General features: G+C 44.8%; 2 long non-coding RNA genes across 2 annotated transcripts; one reads left to right on the top strand and one right to left on the bottom strand.

Annotated features, from left to right (window-relative positions):
• Positions 1–3,811: 3,811 nt before the first annotated feature.
• Positions 3,812–8,295, bottom strand: LOC118076524 (uncharacterized). Its single transcript, XR_004691507.3, has 3 exons — positions 8,197–8,295; positions 6,564–6,795; positions 3,812–4,889 (listed from the first exon to the last, which is right to left on the bottom strand). It is a non-coding gene; the product is annotated as an uncharacterized LOC118076524 (long non-coding RNA).
• Positions 8,296–12,405: 4,110 nt separating this feature from the next.
• Positions 12,406–20,760, top strand: LOC148687130 (uncharacterized). The gene is made up of 3 exons (XR_015948565.1): positions 12,406–12,482; positions 14,479–14,590; positions 19,385–20,760. It is a non-coding gene; the product is annotated as an uncharacterized LOC148687130 (long non-coding RNA).
• Positions 20,761–21,464: the final 704 nt, after the last annotated feature.

The raw sequence follows: 21,464 nt of genomic DNA, 5'->3' as shown, positions 1-21,464 counted from the left end.
GAGGGCAAGGGCGCTGGAGCGCTCTCCGTGCCTCAGCGCCAGGGCGCCCGACCTGCTTGAGACGGCCCTGGGTGGGAGTTGTAGTTCAGCAACATCTGGAGGGCCAAAGGTTTCCTATACCTTAAATGCCCAGATCTCTCTCTTTTGGACATTGAGTTGTTCTCATCACATGCCTCTAAATGCACAGAGGGAGGGACGGAGATGGGGTATTCCCAGAAGATGTTGGACTGCCATTCCCATCTCCCTAACCCTTGGTCATGCTGGCTGAATCTGATGGAAGTCGCAGTCCTCTGAAATCTGCAGCACAGGAGCACAATGACTATCCTGGATCAGGATCTCTTGGTCTGTCCTTAATTCATTTGTTAGTATGAACTTGGATAATAGCTGTTGCAGGTTTTTGATTGCTTATGTAATGCAATGGTGACCGTTTTACTAATAAAGTTGAGATGATGCTTCCCCCACCCCTTGTTTCCTACTACCTAACAAATTCCAGCTCCCTCGGCCTGAAAAGCAAGATGAGTGCCAAACCCCATAATCACCTTTGACTGGATTTAACCATCCAGCGGTCCTTTGCCTCTCCTCTACTCTCTATTATTTTTGTCCCTATTAAAAAGAAGTGGCACAGCTTTCACATACAAGCAGCCATTTGCAGCACATTTGGGAAGACAGGAAGCTGAGTTGGACATTGAGTTGTTCTCATCATCTCATCATGGATGGCGGCTAACGGATTGAGGTTGAATCCTGACAAGACAGGACAGGAGGCGGGCAGGTGTGGAGGACTCTCTGGTCCTGAATGGGGTAACTGTGCCCCTGAAGGACCAGGTGCACAGCCTGGGAGTCATTTTGGACTCACAGCTGTCCATGGAGGCGCAGGTTAATTCTGTGTCCAGGGCAGCTATCTACCAGCTCCATCTGGTATGCAGGCTGAGACCCTACCTGCCTGCGGACTGTCTCACCAGAGTGGTGCATGCTCTGGTTATCTCCCGCTTGGACTACTGCAATGCGCTCTACGTGGGGCTACCTTTGAAGGTGACCCGGAAACTGCAATTAATCCAGAATGCGGCAGCAATACTAGTGACTGGGAGTGGCCGCCGGGGACCACATAACAGCAGTCCTGAGAGATCTACACTGGCTCCCAGCACGTTTCTGAGCACAACTCAAAGTGTTGGTACTGACCTTTAAAGCCCTAAACGGCCTCGGTCCTGTATACCTGGAGGAGCGTCTCCACCCCCATCATTCAGCCCAGACACTGAGATCCAGCACCGAGGGCCTTCTGGCGGTTCCCTCATTGCGAGAAGTGAGGTTACAGGGAACCAGACAGAGGGCCTTCTTGGTAGTGGCCCCCACCCTGTGGAACACCCTCCCAGCAGATGTCAAGGCAATAAGCAATTATTTTACTTTTAGAAGACAACTGAAGCAGCCCTGTTTAGGCAAGTTTTTAATGTTTGATGCTGTACTGTTTTTAATATTCAGTTGGAAGCCGCCCAGAGTGGCTGGGGAAACCCAGCCAGATGGGCGGGGTAGAAATAATAAATTATTATTATTATTATTATTATTGAGCTCTTGGTCCACCTTGCCCAATACTGTCTAAACTGACTGCCCGCAGTTCTCCTGGATTTCAGATAGCACTCCAGTGGCCAAAATATGATTATTATCTGAAGATTCCTCACTATTATCTGAGAATTTAGTTACATACTTTGCTCTGAGAAGATCTCCGATATACAGTGGTACCTTGGTTCCCGAACGGCTTAGTTGCTGAACAAATCAGCTCCCAAACACCGCAAACCCATAAGTGTTCCAGTTTGAAAAGGTTTTTCAGAAGCTGAATGTCCGACGTAGCTTCTGCTTGAGTGCAGGAAGCTCCTGCAGAAAATCGGAAGCCACACCTTGGTTTTTGAATGGTTTCGGGAGTCAAACAGACTCCCGGAACGGATTAAGTTTTGAGAACCAAGGTACCACTGTATATTTAAATGAGGAACAGGTGACAGTTGTCAGTTCTGACCTCATCCTTCTGTCAGATATTTGAGAGATGGGTGACTATGCCCATCTCTCAAAGTTGGCCTGCAAGATGCAAAGAGAGGGGAGAAAAGAAAATGACCTGGCGCACAGGGCCAAAAGAATCTGCACCCCTCACTACTCTGTTTGCAATTGATCATGTCCATGTCCCAGACATTTGGAATATGTGTAAGAAAATGCAGCAATGCAGGACACCACTAGATCTGGCAAACAAAATGATGCATTTAGCCATGTTAGAGCCTGGGGTCATTTTCTACTAGGAATCCTGGAAGTTGGAAATGCAGTACTGGCCACCAGCAGCAGCCAAAGGAAAATAGCAACACAAACACTTAATCATGGTAACCATTTTATAGCCTCTTGCAGGGTGATGCCAATAAGGCAGTAATTCTTCACAGAAGCAAAAACATAGGTGAAATCTAGACACACATTTAAAAGAAAAATCATGAAAATGCTTTTCTAAAATATATTGAATTTGCCATAGCTCACCATCGCCATCTAGTGTCACATTTGTATAATACACTTTACAACACTTTTATTTGCAGCTGTATAGCTGAGTCCTTGGGATACGGGTGGCACTGTGGTCTAAACCAGGGGTGGCCAACTCCGAAGAGAATGCCATCTATTCACAGAGTTTAAAACTGGCAGTTATCTACCCCCTTTGAGGGAGTTCAGGTCAAAGTTGTTAAGCTTTTTTTAGGGAGGAGGAAAGCCCATTTTTAAGGGTTCAGGTCAGAGTTGTTGAGATTTTTTTTTTTGAAGGAGGAAGACCCATTTTTAGGGGTTCAGGTCAGAGTTGTTGAGCTTTTCTGAGGTGGGAGGAAAGCCCTGATTTTTTTGGGGGGGGGGTGATGGGCTAACATTTTCTAGGGGAGCCAAAGTTGTTGAGCTTCTTTGGGAGGAGCCAGTGATCTACCACAGACGTCCAGTGATCTACCAGTTGATCACGATCTACCTGTTGAGCATGCCTGGTCTAAACCACTGAGCCTAGGGCTTGCCAATTGGAAGGTTGGCAGTTCAAATCCCCACGACGGGGCGAACTCCCATTGCTCTGTCCCAGCTCCTGCCAACCTAGCAGTTCGAAAGCATGTCAAAGTGCAAGTAGCTGCTCTGGTTTCGCCAGAAGCGGCTTAGTCATGCTGGCCACATGACCCGGGAAAACTGTCTGCAGACAAACGTCGGCTCCCTCGGCCAGTAAATTGAGATGAGTGTTGCAACCCCAGAGTCATTCGCAACTGGACTTAACTGTCAGGGGTCCTTTATCTTTTTAGCCGAGTCCTTAGACATTTGATCCGACTAACCTGATCCTTTGTAGCGGACATAGCAGCAGCAGCAGCTAGAACATCTAGAAGGCAAAAATGTTTCAACTGCTTCCATGTTTGCGTTCCTGCCAGAAGGTGAAATGTGGCTACACTTACAGTAGCACTGTTTCCTTGTTTTTTGTATGCTGTTACATCCCCTCAAATCTGTTGCTACAGTATTATGAAACCATGCTTGCAATTGCTGATTTAATGATACATTGTTGTAAGCTGCTTTGAGCACGATTTAGTTGTGCAAAGGTCGCCCTACAAATAAAGTGATGGAGGTTACACAGAAGCAGCCGATGATTTGATGAAACATTCACCTTGCAGATTTCGCTACGTATGACTTCTTCCTTATCCTCACAAGCCGAAGGCTCTCCCTCCAACACACACTTCTGGGTTTCTGGCACCAGCATAAGTGTTGGGTGGTGCCTGCGCATCCACATTAATTGTGAACATCGCCCAGTGCACAAAGTAAGGATCAGCTCAGTCTTAAATGCATTTGATCATTTTATTGTTGCAATCATAGCAGCAGTCATATGGCACTATGAACATGGGCCTTTACGAAGAATAGGTATGACAAGTCCCTGCCACAAACAGCTTATAATCTAGAACAGGTACAAGGAAACAGAAGAAGGCATGACCAACAGCCAGGGATGTGAGGTTAGAAAGAAATAAACAACTATCTGACTTTTAGAAGACATCTGAAGGCAGCCCTGTTTAGCGAAGTTTTTAATGTTTGATGTTTTATCATGCTTTTAATATTCTGTTGGGAGCTGCCCAGAGTGGCTGGGGAGACCTGGCCGGATCGGCGGGGTATAAGTAATAAATGATGATGATGATGATGATGTTCCCCACCCATCTGGCTGGGTTTCCCCAGCCACTCTGTGTGGCTTCTAGCAGAATAAAAAAACAAAACACCAAACATTAAAAACTTCCCAAAACAGGGCTGCCACCAGGTGTCTTCTCAAAGTTGTGTAGTGCTTTATCTCCTTGACATATGATGGGAGGGTGGTTTAATGCCATAACCTGCCCTGGGACCTTTGAGAGAACGGCAGACGACAACGACATCAACAACCCTGGTCTTAATTACAAAGGTATCTGTGCATATAGGCCAAAGGCTTCCCAGAAGAGATAAGCGATAAGGAGGGACTTCAAGCGTTGGGCAGCTAAGTTGAATTCAAGAGTAGACTTATTGAAATCAAAAAGCCCCAATTAGTCATATTCATTCACTTCAATGGGTCTTGCACCTGATGCAACGCCAAGGAAATGAGAGGTATTCCACAGCATCCCAGTTCTCCTCCCCACTGTTCTGTCAGATGCGGGCAGTTATACAAGTCCCATGCCTCTGCCCCTCACTGCCCTCTAAAGGAGCCAGGTTCTGGAGAGAAGGTTATTGTTGAGGGAGCCATCAGATGTGGGCCAAGCCCCAACAGTGCCCCATGTGGAGCAAGGCCTTTGGTTCCTTTGCGATTTCTGAACTTACAGAGGATCTTCCTTCCCTGTGAGCACCTGTGGCTTCACTGGGGGCTTTTGGCTCCTCCCCAGAAGAAACTGGTTCATCCACAACTTCCTCTAGGAGAGAGAGAGAAAAGTAAAATATTTACTATAGTAATAATAAAGTAACAAAGACGGAACAGGAAAGATGAGGGTAACAGGGCAGCTGTTTATCAGCTCCATCTGGTACGCAGGCTGAGACCCTACCTGCCTGCAGACTGTCTCGCCAGAGTGGTGCATGCTCTAGTTATCTCCCGCTTGGACTACTGCAATGCGCTCTATGTGGTGCTACCCTTGAAGGTGACTCGGAAACTACAACTAATCCAGAATGCGGCAGCTAGACTGGTGACTGGGAGCGGCCGCCGAGACCACATAACACCGGTCTTGAAAGATCTACATTGGCTCCCAGTACATTTCCGAGCACAATTCAAAGTGTTGGTGCTGACCTTTAAAGCCCTAAATGGCCTCGGTCCAGTATACCTGAAGGAGCGTCTCCACCTCCATCATTCTGCCCGGACACTGAGGTCCACTACCGAGGGCCTTCTGGTGGTTCCCTCGTTGCAAGAAGCCAAGTTGCAGGGAACCAGGCAGAGGGCCTTCTCGGTGGTGGCACCTGCCCTGTGGAACGCCCTCCCATCAGATGTCAAAGAGAAAAACAGCTACCAGACTTTTAGAAGACATCTGAAGGCTTTTCAGGGAGGCTTTTAATGTTTAATAGATTACTGTGTTTTATTTTTCTGTTGGAAGCCGCCCAGAGTGGCTGGGGAAAGCCAGCCAAATGGGCGGGGTATAAATAAATAAATAAATAAATAAATAAATAATAAAAAATAATAATTATAACAGAGGGGAGCTGATATGGGAGGAAGAAGTGAATGCAAAAGGACCAGAGAGGAATAATAACATAATAATTTATTACTCATACCCCGCCCATCTGGCTGGGCCTCCCCAGCCATTCTGGGCAGCTCCCAACAGCAGAAAACATCAAACATTAAAAACTAAACTGGGCTGCCTTCAGATGTCTTCTAAAAGTCAGATAGCTGTTTATTTCCTTGACATCTGACAGGAGGGTGACCCACAGGTTGGGCGCCACTACCGAGAAGGCCCTCTGCCTGGTTCCCTGTAACCTCACTTCTTGCAGTGAGGGAACTGCCATAAGGCCATTGGAGCTGGACCTCAGTTGCCCAGGTTGAACATTGGAGGTGGAGACGCTCCTTCAGGTATACTGGGCCGAGGCCAAAGGATGTAAGGAATTGGCAATGGGAGCTAAGTGAAGGAAAATAAGGTTGAGTGTGAAAGGAGAATGTTATTTACTTATTTATTTCCTGCCCTTCACTCAAAGGTCCAAGGGACAGTTACAGCATCAAAACGCAATATTAAAAAGAATTTGAAACAACTTACAACCCTAAAAATTAAGGTCGAAAAAGTATAGGGGATGAGTAAAAATACTTGCAAATGGCTGTTCTTAACTTCGGGAAGCTGACCTACAGAACTCCTTGCCACAAGGTGGGGGGGAACTGCAGGGAAGAGAATTTAGCAAATCTCCAAAGATGGATTAGGTATTCACAGACAATTATGCCAGTCATTTGCACCCGATTACACTACACAGTGCCTACATATAGCACTGGTTATCTGATGAGCTCTGCCCCTGCACTGTCATTTTGTGTCAGGTGAGCCTCAGGAATTTTCAGCCACCTGAAGTGCCTTTAAAGGGTAGAAGATTTGAGGCCCCCTGTTGTAAAGTACAGTACATACATTGCAGGTCCCAAGGAGCCTCTGAGCTTCCTGAAAGGCAGGAAGGAGATCCAGCTGAGGTCGGCTCAGGAAGGCGATTCACAGCATCCATGAGTTCAAGCAGGATCTGATAGAGGGAGGCCTTCTCATCACCATCTCCTCGCTGGATTTCAGAGGACAGCAGCCTCCTCTCAAGATAACACAAAGCCTGGCTTGCCATGGGGGATCTCACAGCCGCCACCTGAGATGCCATCTTCAAGAATGAAAGAGAAAGAGAAAGGAGACCTTTTAGGGCAGAGCAATAGTGTTGGGTCCAATCCAGCCCTCCAGCCCATAATAAGCATCCTTATTCCATGATTTGATTATACAGTCGTACCTCGGGTTATGAATACCTCGGGTTACGAACAACTCGGATTACGAACTGCGCAAACCCGGAAGTATTTTTGCCGCATGCGCGTGCGCAGATACAGCATGCGCGGTTTGCGCATGCGCAAAGATAGCTAAAATAGCACTTTGCGCATGCGCAAAATGGCGGTTCGGGTTATGAACTTCTCGGGTTACGAACTGCGACCCGGAACGGATCGTGTTCGTAACCCAAGGTACAGTGGTGCCTCGCTTAACGAATGCCCTGCTTAACGAAATTACCGCTTAACGAAAGGATTTTTCGAGCAGAGCTTGCCTCGCTAGACGAATGCGTTTTACGAAAAATTCGTCTAGCGAATCGCGGTTTCCCATAGGAATGCATTGAAATTCAATTAATGTGTTCCTATGCACCACTGTATATATTTTATATATCAGGGAAGAACCTTAAAGACATCACATTTATTTCAGAGGAAGACCCAGCTGCCCTTCTCCTGCTCTACAGGGATAATGGAAAATAATAAATAACAATTTACTCTTGGCAGCTCCCAACAGAATATTAAAAACACCATGAAACAGAAGTTACAAAAAGGAGCCAAAATCATAAAGGAGCAGAAAAGACTATTTAAACTGAGTGCAAAAGAAACTTTCTCCCAATTCTCAGCAATGGATATTCAAAAGCATAACCACCCCTGTGCCTTACAGTATTTTGATAAAAGCTTTTTTTCTCTCTCTCTGCCTCACTTTTGTAACATCCCGGGGAACGGGGAAATCAAAAGTTTAAAATATGGGACACAACAAACACATCACCACACCTGGCTAGAAAACTTGCAAAGGAGATTAAACCCTTTTGAAGGGGTGTTTTAAACCCGCCGTTGAAATCCTCCTTTTTTGCCTCGTGGTGCAAAAGCAGAAATCTGTAGAAAGAGGCTCTGCTCTGGAATCACCTTAAAATATGTTGCTTTGGTGCACGGATGCTCCCAAGCCCTCAGTAACTTCAAATCCTGAAAAAGTCATATGCTTTTTTTTCTTCCTTTCTTTTTAAATCGATTTTACAAAAGGTTTCCAACATATAAGGCAATTAAAAAAAACCCAACAAAGTTAATATGTAAAAAGAGCAAAAGAAGCAAAAGGAAAAGAGGAGAGGGGGAAAACACGCACCCACACTATCTTAATCTTTAATTCGGAAATAGGCTTTTCTGACTTTATTTCATAGTAAAATAAATAGCCGCCTCTTCTTTTAGTTTCTGCTTCCCATCTCTCTGCAGACACTAAAAGCCTCCCCTAAGCTCACCCGAGATCTCCTCACCGAGCCCAGCGAGCATCCACGATCCAGCTTCAGCCACGCTGTAAGAAAAAGAGAGAGCTGACAGGAAGCGGGAATTTTTCAAAAGCAGCTGCTCGTGACGTCGTTTCCGGGAAGGGAGTCGCATTCGAAACAGAAAGCTACGCGTGGAGATCCTGTCTAGGAACCCCGGCTCTGTTCCCAAGGCGACTCCTGGGAGGTGAGAAGGGGTATCGATCCCTCCGCTCCCCTGGCATTTGCTCAGTTCATAGCCGATTTGGGAAATACTGTATGGATTATTTTCAGTTTCAGAAACCGGGAAGCTGCAGTCTTCCAGATGTTGCTGGACTCCCAAAGTCCCCTCATCCCTTAGCACTGGCTGTGCAACATCTGGAGAGCACAGGCTCCCTGCCCCGGGCGTATGTGACGCCCTGCAAATGTTGTTGCTCCCCAAAATCCCCTCAGCCCAGCCCTGCCGAGGATCAGTGGGAATAGAAGTTGTGGTTCAAAGATATATTAAAAAAGACCCACAGAGAAGCTAGCTCAAAGGTACAAGAATGTGTTATTAGAATTTTAAGGTCTCAGATATAGAATAAATAATCATAAATGCACACATATCTAAATATATGAACCATGTGTCTGAAATAGTATGGGAGAGCAGTACTGAAGCCATTTTGACCCTCCCAATGACCTTAAATATTCCTCTGCAATAAGGGAGGCAAATGGGGAAAGCCTTCCCATTGTCATTTTGCTTGCGAATCCTGCCTTAAGGATGTATTTGTATAAGAAAAGGGTGAGCCTGTGACCTGGATTCAAGAACTAAAGTATTAACCGTCACAAAATAATGACCAGGCTGCCCAGGTAATGCAATCAGTGACCATTATCAGGTATCCTGGTAGGCAGGATTTCTGCTGTAGACCACCTCCTTCTGTAATGTATGTATGATGGGGGGGGCGGTCTTGGGCTACAGGGTGGGCAATTTCAAAAGTCTGTACAGTGGTACCTTGGGTTAAGAACTTAATTCGTTCTGGAGGTCTGTTCTTAACCTGAAAGTGTTCTTAACCTGAGGTACCACTTTAGCTAATGGGGCCTCCCGCTGCCGCTGCACCGCTGCCACGCAATTTCTGTTCTCATCCTGAAGCAAAGTTCTTAACCCGAGGTACTATTCCTGGGTTAGCGGAGTCTGTAACCTGAAGCATCTGTAACCCGAGGTATCATTGTATAAGGGCTTGCACACCATTGTTCAGGGTTCTCCCCCCTCCTGCATGTGGTGAGTGGGGACCGTGTTGCAACAGTTCCTTGAATAAAGATCAGGCTTACTAGCCGCTTTGCTTCTCAATATACTCCGGTTGGCCTCTGTTATCTTCTCCTATCGATAGGGAACCCACTTAAGGACTCGATACAGGCTCTGGAATACCCCATAAGGGAAAGGGAGCCGTTTTTCTTATAATAAATGTATTAAACAAAGGTTGGAAATGTAAGGACTGTGAGGGGACATTCTGACATATGTGGTGGACCTGCAGGAAGACAAAGGCTTTCCTTCCTTGTAGGTTTTTAAAAGTGGCAAGTCAGGATTTTAAAAATCTTAAAAATGTATAGATCTCTATATAAACTTCAAATTAGATTCTGAGCATGGGCATGGGAGATGTCAGAGGAGTATAAAAATATGCATGGTGATGGGACTCTCCTTCCTTGGAGGTTTCTGAGCAAAGTTGGATGTCCATTTGTCATGGATGCTTCAGCTGAGATTCCTGCATTGCGGGGGGGTTGGACTAGATGACCCTTGGGGTCCTTTCCAACTCTATTATTTGGTGATTCTCTATTATTTGGTGATTCTACAGTCCCCAGCAGTCCTTGCCAACCCAGAGAACTCCCTAATTGGCATTCAATTGAATAAGAGAGCCAGTGTGGCGTAATTGTTAGAATTAGGACAAGATTCTGTCTCCTCCTCCCTTGCAACTATCCATTGGGTGACGCTGCCTGTCCAACTGAGCTAAACAAACCCATTCAATGTGGGGTATGTGGGGGTGATTTACATCAGCACCATTCCTGATTCCCAGCAAACCATTTTCGTACATCCTTCGTCCTTTTTCTTAAGTCTCAAGAAGACACTATCAGAAAGCTGAGCAAGAAAACAATGTGAAGTTATTCTTCACATTGAAATGAAAATGAAACCTCAGCGGTTTCATTTCAGTTCAGACGGTGTCTCCCTGCCAAAGTTTCTTCTTCCTCAAGACTACAGTTCCCAGCAAGCCCCCTGAAAACTCCATACAAATGAGCTGCAGCTGTTCCCATTTTAATGAGGAAATTAGAAAGGAGCTTGAGGAGGAGGAAGAAGGAAAGTCACGACTGCCTCTCTTGCAGTGGCTGGTTTGCCCCTAGGAAGAGCTCCCTGGAGAACAGGATTCCCCTAGGAATCTTGTTTAACTCATTGGGTGCTCCTTTGAATGTATTTTTCACATGCTTCTTGGAGGTCTGCTTTGGAGTCCTCTGTTGACGCTGGAGGCGGATCTGGGTGAGTTAAACATTGTTGTTATTGTTTAGTCATTTAGTCATGTCCGACTCTTCGTGACCCCATGGACCATAGCACGCCAGGCACTCCTGTCTTCCACTGCCTCCCGCAGTTTGGTCAGTCTCATGTTGGGCGCTTCGAGAACACTGTTCAAGCATCTCGTCCTCTGTCGTCCCCTTCTCCTAGTGCCTTCAATCTTTCCCAACATCAGGGTCTTTTCCAGGGAGTCCTCTCTTCTCATGAGGTGGCCAAAGTATTGGAGCCTCAGCTTCAGGATCTGTCCTTCCAATGAGCACTCAGGGCTGATTTCCTTCAGAATAGACAGGTTTGATCTCCTTGCAGTCCATGGGACTCTCAAGAGTCTCCTCCAGCACCATAATTCAAAAGCATCAATTCTTTGGCAATCGGCCTTCTTTATGGTCCAGCTCTCATTTTTGCCCCGTGGAAGCCCAGGTGGTGAGGGAGCTCTTTTTTTCTTTGAACTCCGGATCACTGAAGATGGGCAGAGTTGTCCTTCCAACAGTCAGGTGTCATAAGGCGTGAAACTATATGCTGTAATGCTGTGATCCTACACATGTTTACCTGGGAGTAAGTCCCCCTGAACACAAGAGAGTTTGGTTTCTTTTTTCCCCATTTGTTTTATTTACTCCATATACATTTGTGTTGTATGTAATGACAAAAAAACCAAACCCTGATTTTGAATAAAGGCATTTTCATATCTTTAGCATTCAATGGACAGTGGGTTGTAGCCATTATGAGTTCTACTCAGAGCAGAACCATTGAAAATAATGCATGCCACTAACAGCACAGGTCCTTACCAGACATTTAAAGAACATTATTACCCCCAAAGATTCCTAGGAACTGTAGTTGATTAAGAGTGCTTGGGACTGTAGCTCTGTGGTAAGGAAACTACAGTTCCTAGGATTCATGGGGAGGTTGTCATGTGCTTTAAATATATTGTTACACAGCACTCCATATTTACACATATATGCAACCGGGTGGGCTACCAGCATTATTATTATTATTATTATTATTATTATTATTATTATTAACTTATACCCCGCCCATCTGGCCAGGTGTCCCCAGCAACTCTGGGCGGCTCCCAATAGAATATAAAAAACACAATAAAACATCAAACATTAAAAATGTCCCTAAACAGGGCTGCTTTCAGATGTCTTCTAAAAGTCAGATAGTTGTTTATTTCCTTGACATCTGATGGGAGGGCATTCCACAGGGTGGGCGCCACTACCAAGAAGGCCCTCTGCCTGGTTCCCTGTAACCTCACTTCTCGCAGGGAGGGAACAGCCAGAAGGCCCTCAGAGCTGGACCTTGGTGTCTGGGCTGAATGATGGGGGTGGAGACGTTCCTCTAGGCCTTTGGTTGATCAATATACTTGGCATTTTAACTGTATTTGTGGGAAGGGGTTATTGATTTTTATTATTGTTTTTATGTATTTTGTGTTCTCATTTTGTATTTTTATGTTGTGCTCTTCAGATGAAGGGTGTTATACAAATTTAATAAATTATCATCATCATCAACATTATTAAGTCAAACTATTGGTCCATCTAGCAACCTTCTGTATGCAAAGCATACCATATTGGAAGTCCTTATTAGGTCTGATTCTCTTGGGCAACTCACTACTTTTCCCTTGGCTTACCACACCAGCCTATATGTTAACTCTCAGCTTCAAATGTTGTATTTTCATAGGAGAGTCATGGAAGAGTGCAAATCCAGAAGTCCCTCATTAGAAACTGAGGTCGAGGAGGCAGGAGAAGCCTTCCAGGTGAGACCCTTTCACTGTGTTGTTTTATAGAATCATAGAATTGTAGAGTTGGAAGGGACCCAAGGCTCATCTTGTCCAAACTCCTGCAAAGCAGGAGCCTCAGCTAGAGCATCCATGGATGGGGGATGTAATTGTAATAGGGCAAGGCGATGAGATCTCACCTAACTTTACAACGAAGAAGGCAAAACTGCAGGCCTGGATCTTTCTCTCCGGTAAGGCCAATGGACTACAGAGATCACTGTGGAGGAGAGGGTGAAGTCCTTGCATCTTGCAATATTGTTGTTGTTGTTGTTTACTCGTTTAGTCATGTCTGACTCTTCGTGACCCCATGGACCAGAGCACACCAGGCACTCCTGTCTTCCACTGCCTGGTCAGACACATGTTGGTGGCTTCAAGAACACTGTCCAACCATCTCGTCCTCTGTCGTCCCCTTCTCCTAGTGCCCTCAGCATCAGGGTCTTTTCCAGGGAGTCTTCTCTTCTCATGAGGTGGCCAAAGTACTAGAGCCTCGGCTTCAGGATCTGTCCTTCCAGTGAGCACTCAGGGCTGATTTCCTTCAGAATGGATAGGTTTGATCTTCTTGCAGTCCATGGGACTCTCAAGAGTCTCCTCCAGCACCATAATTCAAAAGCGGCCATTCTTCGGCGATCAGCCTTCTTTATGGTCCAGCTCTCACTTCCATACACCACTACTGGGAAAACCATAGCTTTAACTATACAGACCTTTGTCGGCAAGATGATATCTCTGCTTTTTAAGATGGTGTCTAGGTTTTTAAGATGCTTTTGCAATATTGCTCTGCCCTAAATCTCTTTCTCCCAAGGGACTGAAAAGGTCACCTTCTACTAAGAGTCTCATCCTCTACCGACTGAGCTACCGTATTTTTCTGTGTATAAGAGGCCCCCATGTATAAGACAACCCCCATTTTTTTAACCCAAAATTAAGAAAGCAATATTTTAAACATTAAACAGAACAAGTTTGGTATTTTATTAAATATTCAAAGCACCAGCACCGTCGTAGCAATTCCTGTTAGTGCCTGGGGAGGTGGGGAAGGGTGCATGTGAGGGGGCAGATCACCAAATGTTCTTGAGCTTTTTTGGGGGGGGAGATCACCCAAGCCAGGCCCAGTAGCTGCGGGAAGCTAAATAGTGTTTTTTTTAAAACCCCTGTGCATTCACCATCCCTGTATAAGACAACCCCCAATTTTTGACTTTTTAGAGCAAAAAAACATTGTCTTATACAAGGAAAAATGCAGTATATTGGCTTCCTAGTTTCTCATATGTCAGTGGCATCAGCTGATGGGTGGATGGGCATGGTTTAGTGAAAGCAGCCTGGTGGATTTGTTTGTTTGTTTGTTTGTTTGTTTGTTTGTTTGTTTGTTTGTTTATACCCCACCCATTTGGCTGGGTTTCTCTAGCCACTCTGGGCAGCTCCCCACAGAATATTAAAAACATGATAAAACATCCAACATTAAAAACGTCCCTAAACAGGGCAGCCTTCAGATATCTTCTAAAAGTCAGAAAGTAGCTTATTTCCTTGACATCTGATAGGAGGGCGTTCCACAGGGTGGGCGCCACTACTGAGAAGGCCCTCTGCCTGGATCCCTGTAACTTCGCTTCCCACAGTGAGGGAACCACTGGACCTCAGTGTCTGGGCTGAACAATGGGGATGGAGACGCTCCTTCAGGGCCCATAGCCCGGAACTCTCCCCCTGCCCTGTCTCAGTTGAACAGCCAGCAAGCCAGGCTGATTTGGAGGCTTCTCTGTGACCTCCAGAAGAAGCTCCACAAAGACTTCTAGATTGCTTGGGTGAAATCTAGCCCTGGTTTTTCTCTCTTCCTAAGGCAATTGGGGTCACGAAGAGTGGGACATGACTAAACGACTAAACAACAACAACAAGGCAATTGGAGTATGAAGATAGGATGGTGAAGCATAGGATGAAGCCCTCACATCCAGTAATGTTTATCTATCCTAAAAATGGTCCACCTTTGGTATTTCAGGTACCTGTACAGTCAGAGGTGGTGGTTCCGAGTTCATCCACAAAATGTCAAGCTGCTCCCACAGTATTGGTCTGGCAACCATGGCTGACACCCAAGGAGGAAGATGGCAGAGGTGAGGCCAGACTGATAGGTAAGGGCAGGAGGGAGATGGCTTCTTTGTTCCTGAGTTATAGGGTGCTCTGTGAATCCAACAGCAGTACACCAGTAGCCAAAATTGTGGAAACCTTTTGGAAAAAGTGTATTAGTGATGTTTGATGCCTCATAACACCACCTTTTTTATAGCAATACCATAAAATTATATGTCAATGGAAAGATAATATAATGAAGAATGTAATGCAACAAAGTTTGTTCAATTATCTATATTCTATCAAAAGTTATAGCCAAATAGGCTTCCGGTCCAGCGCCAGCACCAATCGGCGGGTTTTTTGTCTCGCTCCGAGACAGCCAGTCTTCGCTAGGGGGGGGGGGAGGGCAGCGAAAGCAACACTGCACCCCATAGAACCTCGGGTTGAGCGTCCCGGGGGCAAAATCGCTCAGTGGAGCCTCAATCCGGACTCCCCAACTCTCCGGTAGCCCTAGTAAGAGCGCCGGAGTGAGAAGGGTCGAAGTCGCGGGGGCCATTTTGAGCGCCATCGTTGCTCTAGCGGAGAGAAGCTCCGAGCCGGAGGCGGGGAGCACTGGATTCTTCCAAAAGAAGAAATCGAAAAGCAGGACTGTAAGTAACATTGGCAAATATTTCATCGGAATCTAATTCGAAAATCAGGTGAGAGAGGAAAAAAAACGGAAGCCACCTCCTCCCACCGGTAATTTAAGAGACAATAAATACAATACCCGACGCCGCGATCTAAAGATTTTGGTGCATAAAGATAACCTCAAAGACTTAAAAGAGCCCCCCCCCCTGGAAGCAGGGTAAAAGGGGGAGAAGAAAATTGATCATTAAAATTCCCTGCAAAGAGTTAAGAAATCTGGAAAAACCCTATTCCTTCCCGGGAGCAGGCAGCCCAATCATTCCAGCGAAAGGATTAGGCGCTATACAGTACAAGAAAGGAAAAAACTGTGCTTCTATCTTTGGATTTTGTGGATTTTATGTTACAAATGTATTGAACATTAATTGGAACTTTTCATGTATTTGGAAAATGCCGCCAGTTGGTTAAAATGTGCCTGAGAAAATTAACAGTGACCATTTCCCACCACTTAAGATAAGTACTGACCTTGATAGGTCTGAATCATGTCAACAAAAAGATATTCCCCGGAGTTCCAACAGACTGTCTTAAAACTTTTGAGATGCCTAACTTCTGAAACCTCTGAAACGTGCGAAGAAGAGACTCAATCGCAAGAATCAACGCAGCAATTACAGGTGGTGGACAGTGAAAATGACTTTTTAGATGACAATGTTGACGAGGAATGTATGGAAATTGAATGCAAAGACAGTGACGGTGACAATAATGAAAATAATCTGGAAACTACAAAACAAAATGAGGCCCACCACGACGGAGAAAAGGACTCTTCAATGCAAAAGAATATGAGAACATTCCCTCTTTTGTGGAGGGAATGCCAGGAGCTGATAGATCTTCAGATTCATCATAAGGGAAAGGAAAAAGACAATCAAGAAAGAATGAAAACTCAGGGGGGCTATAAAAAGGGTTGGGTGATAAAACATGGAAAAAAGGGGTGGGGTGAAATGAGAATAGATTGGTGATTAATAGGACGGATTAACAGGAGGAAAACTGGACTGCGGATTTTGGACTTTGCTGGAGGGGAGGGAGTGCCAGGTCTTGGGAAGGGGAGGGTTGTTAAAATAATTATATTGTAAATTAGAATTGGGTATGGAAAAAAGGTTTAAAGTCAAGGAGGTCAGGCCAGGGAAGAAAAATAGATTATGAATAGATTGAATTAAGATATTATGAAAGTGATAAAAATTAAGTTTAAAAATTTTATGTAGAAGAAGACTAAGGGGATTTGGAAAAAGGAAATTGTCAAAGATGATTTAAAAAGGAAAACCGGGAAGGGGGAGATTGGGGAAGCCCCTATAACAATGTTTATGAATATAGAAATGAATATGTATTTTTCCCCTTTTTCTTTTTCCTTTTTGTTTTTTTTAATGGAAAAGTGGTTGGGCGGACACTCCCCTGGTTTCTCCCGTGGATTTCTGGGGCTCCCCGGTGGCAGGGGGGGCTTTGGGACGGGGGAGAGAGGGGGAGGATAAACCCAATCCTAAAATGAACCATCATCGGCTGTTCACCTTCATGGGACCCAATCGTGGCAGGAGGGGGCTTGTGGAGGGAGGGACGGAAGTTGGTGGAACCAAGCCATGTAATGTATATTCTCTTTTTTGTTATTTTTTGAAAATTTAATAAAAAATATTTTTTAAAAAAAATTGCCAGGCAAAAAAAAAAGTTATAGCCAAATAATCAGAAAAAGGAAGCACAACTTGCTCAGGTTGATATGCTGTAACTTTTTGCATAACATTCTTCATTTAATGATCTTTCCATTGATATATAATTTTATGGTATTACTCCCCCAAATAGTGGTGTCATGAGCCATCAAACCTCAGAAATATACTTTCCCCAAAAGGTTTCCATTAGTGTATATACGGATGGAAGAATCAGTCAAATTTCACTTCTTTCAGTTTTTCATTTTTCCACTCTTAAATTCAGTCCCCCACATTTCCCACAAAACTCTGCAGGAATCTAGGTGAGATTGGGGAATTCAGTGGTGATGCATCTATTTTCTTTAGGCATGTTCCATAAGGCAGTAACCCTATTAGTGTGGTTCAGTGAGTCATTGGTGAATTTCACCCCCAGAGCTTGGGGGCAAGGAAGATAATAATTTAAATTTAGAATCCCAGCTATGCGTGAAGAGGACAGCTAAGATAAGATAAGATAAGATAAGATATCTTTATTGTCATTGTCCCCTTGCGGGAACAACGAAATTACTCGGTTGCTACATCCACTCAGATAAAGCATTCCGCATAATCCAAAATTACAAAACCTAATTAAAAACAGTAAATATAATACAAAATAACAAGTAAAATAAGATGACTTCAAAGTCCAGACTTTCCATTTAAGGCCAAAATCGCTCTAGAGAAGAAACTGTTCCTGAGACGGCTCGTTCTTGCCTGCATTGTTCTATATCTCCGTCCCGATGGCAGGAGCTCAAAGAAATGGTGACCAGGGTGCGTTGGATCTCTTGATATGTCTAGTGCTTTTCTGTGGCACCTGGTGGTGTAGATTTGTTCTAAGGTGGAAAGTGAGCAGCCAATAATGCTCTCTGCTGTTTTAATAATTCTGCACAGCCCTGCTCTATCCTGAGAAGTACAGCTTCCGAACCACACACATAAACCGTACATGAGCACGCTCTGTATGGCACAGTGATAGAAGGCAAGCAGCAGCTTTTGTGGAAGATGGTTTTTCCTTAAAATTCTAAAAAAATACAGTCTCTGCTGCGTCTTCTTCACAAGCTCCTTTGTATTAACACTCCAGGACAGATCCTCCTGTAACTCAATGCCTAGAAATCTAAACGTTGTTACCCTCTCCACACAAATTCCGTCAATCAAAAGAGGCTGGACCTTGTTCCTCTGTCTCCTAAAGTCCACCACAAGCTCCTTTGTTTTCTTTGTATTTATGAGCTAGGGGATCCATCTCACTCACTGAGAGGGTTTCTCCAGGAGAATGATAATATCAGTACAGGGCCGCTTTACCCAGGGGTGCAGGGCACCTGGGCACCAAATTCTGGGGGGCTCCAGGTGCCCGTTGCTGAAGCCACCTAAGCTCTTATTATGAAATAATAACTAATTTTGATCAAGCTTTGTTGTTTAGTCATTTAGTCATGTCCGATTCTTCGTGACCCCATGGACCAGAGCACGCCAGGCACTCCTGTCTTCCACTGCCTCCCACAGTTTGGTCAGACTCATGTGAAAAACAAAATACATATACAGTCATACCTTGGTTTAAGTACGCCTCGGTTTGAGTACTTTCAGTTTAAGTACTCCACAGACCTGTCTGGAACGGATTAATCCACTTTCCATTACTTTCAATGGGAAAGTTCGCTTCAGGTTAAGTACAGACTTCCGGAACCAATTGTGTACTTAAACTGAGGTACCACTGTATACAGTACCTTGTTGTTGTTGTTTGTTGTTGTTTAGTCGTTTAGTCGTGTCTGACTCTTCGTGACCCCATGGACCAGAGCACGCCAGGCACTCCTGTCTTCCACTGCCTCCCGCAGTTTGGTCAACTCATGTTCGTAGCTTCGAGAACACTGTCCAACCATCTTGTCCTCTGTCGTCCCCTTCTCCTAGTGCCCTCAATCTTTCCCAACATCAGGGTCTTTTCCAGGGAGTCTTCTCTTCTCATGAGGTGGCCAAAGTATTGGAGCCTCAGCTTCACGATCTGTCCTTCCAGTGAGCGCTTAGGGCTGATTTCCTTCAGAATGGATAGGTTTGATCTTCTTGCAGTCCATGGGACTCTCAAGAGTCTCCTCCAGCACCATAATTCAAAAGCATAAATTCTTCGGCGATCAGCCTTCTTTATGGTCCAGCTCTCACTTCCACACATCACTACTGGGAAAACCATAGCTTTAACTATACGGACCTATACAGTACTTAGGTATTACCAAACGGTATACCTACTGCTTCACTAAAGGAATTTCAACTTTACCGAAGATGCGCCGTGGTAGCGGCAGCGCTTGTCATTCACAACAGTGGTGCTTGTCAGACTTGGGGGCGCCGGGTGGATCTTTGCACCCTAGCGGCCTTGATACAGACTCACCTGTATCAGTATGTGGGATAGTGAGTTTAAATAAAGTTTAAATAAAGGAAATGATGCCAAAACACATTTAGTGGGTTTCCTACTGAAGTTTCTGCTTCTCAGGTTGAGTTCTATAGGGTTTTATATTATTATTCTTACAGGTGGTATGCAGTTGACTGAAAATGAGGGAGAACCACACAGCACATTAGGACCTCAGGATGAAGAGATGAGTGAAAACCTGACAATGCAAGATGGACAAAGGAGGCTAGGGGGTAGCCCCATAACGGAGAGGGGAGGAGGTGCTGCTCTTTCTCCAACACTCATTGCACAGCAAAACCCATTCAAATGTACTGAGTGCAAAGAGAGTTTTTATTCAAAGTTTGATCTTCTTGTACATCAAAGAATCTGCACAGCAGAGACATGCTTTAAATGTGTATTATGTGAGAAGGGTTTCAGAGAGAGTTCAAGCTTTAGTTGCCACCTGAAAACTCACACTGGGGAGAGACCTTTCAAATGCCGTAAATGTGGGGAGACCTTCAAGCTGGGTTCACAACTTATTCTGCATCGAAGAACCCACACTGCAGAGAGGTTTTATGAATGCTCAGAGTGTGGATGGAGATTCAGGTCCATCAATTACCTTAAAGCTCATCAGAGAAGCCATACAGGGGAGTAGCCAGACTGTGGCACAAGCTATGCTTCTCAGTCAAGACTTATTGAAATATAAACCAACCTCCCCAAAAAGAAACATTTTATATGGGTGTCAAATGAGTTTCCATTTTGACACAAGCCTTACAATACTTTGAGTAATCCATAAGGCAGAGGGGCCCACAAAAACTATCAGACTGGAGCAAGATCTGTGAAGATAGCTCAGATACATGAATGTAAGAGAGGGAGCCAATGGGATAACTGTTTAGAATATGGAAAGGTTGTGCATGCCATATTTCACATTGAAGAATGCACAGAGGGGAAATATTGCCAACAGGACATCTTAGTACACGCACCCCCAGACTTTGGCCCTCCAGATGTTTTGGACTACAATTCCCATCTTCCCTGACCACTGGTCCTGTTAGCTAGGGATCATGGGAGTTGTAGGCCAAAACATCTGGAGGGCCGCAGTTTGGGGATGCCTGTCTTAGTACTTGTACGTGAGCAGATGGGGTCCTGCCTTGAGTGCCCTGGGAAGGCAATTAAATGCAACATTGTGCATAGTTACCTTCTGTGGAACACCCTGCCTCAGTTTTTATGGATTTTGGTTGGTTTTAATTCTTTTAGTGGAAGGATTTTAACCAATTCTAGTTACTCATTTAGTTTCCTATGGGAGGAATCAAACTCAAAATAAAATGGTAGGCATGGCTATAGGAAGTTCACTCCACAGAGAAGAGAGAGCTGTTCCAAAACCTTCTGTTTCTCCATTCTTAAATTGACATCTATGTTATTCCCATAAAAATTTCTCCTTTTGAAATGCATGTTTTATCTGGGAATTGCTTCTGTAAGTTTCAGAATGCCTTTGCCAATAAAATTTGTTGTGTTTTTCTTCTGTTTCTATATGTTATACATTTGTCTCTTTAAGGCTGCCATGTTAAACACCCTGTAAGTATATCTTGGTGCATTGTTTAATATATTTACCTACTGCTTTTCTGGCAAACCTTTACAATGTGGTTTACATGAAGATACTAAGCAACATATTTATGTCTAAGCTTTGCAATGTATTGGCCAAGACAAGCTACCTGGGGAAAGTCTAGACCTCTCTTCTTTGCTCAGGGCCAGGTGGTCCTGGAATAGTTCTGTGGTGCTGTTGGCTGGGGAAGTGGAGGTCTCCTCAGTTGGAGCACGAGGATTGAGACTGCCGAGTAGTGTGGAATTTGAAACCCATTTAGCACGACACCTTCTTTGTTAACATGCCATGAACAAGGATGTTCATAACATGGGAGATTGGCTGTATCAAACCTAGGGCCTGTTCAGTTTATCCTTCTCAGTCACAATGTCAGTCGTTCACAAAGTGTGAGTTCAGCACGATAATGTATGGTTGTCACACGCCTACAATTTCCCAGGCATAGCCGGGATTCGGCCGTCGGAAACAGTGCCTGGGCGGAAATCCCTGAAATGTCTTTGGGCAAGACTAAAAATAGCTCAACAACTTTTGTGTCCAGATTTTGATATATTGGCAACCCTGCAAGAATGATACTCTCCTGCTTTTGTCCCCCTGTGGGAAGCATATTTAATCTTGCAATCACTTCCCAC

The sequence above is a fragment of the Zootoca vivipara genome, chromosome 2, assembly GCF_965207765.1.
Source record: "Zootoca vivipara chromosome 2, rZooViv2.hap1.1, whole genome shotgun sequence".
NCBI lineage: Eukaryota > Metazoa > Chordata > Lepidosauria > Squamata > Lacertidae > Zootoca > Zootoca vivipara.
The sequence above is the reverse complement of the archived record's forward strand: the minus strand, read 5'-3'. Positions and strand labels throughout refer to the sequence as shown.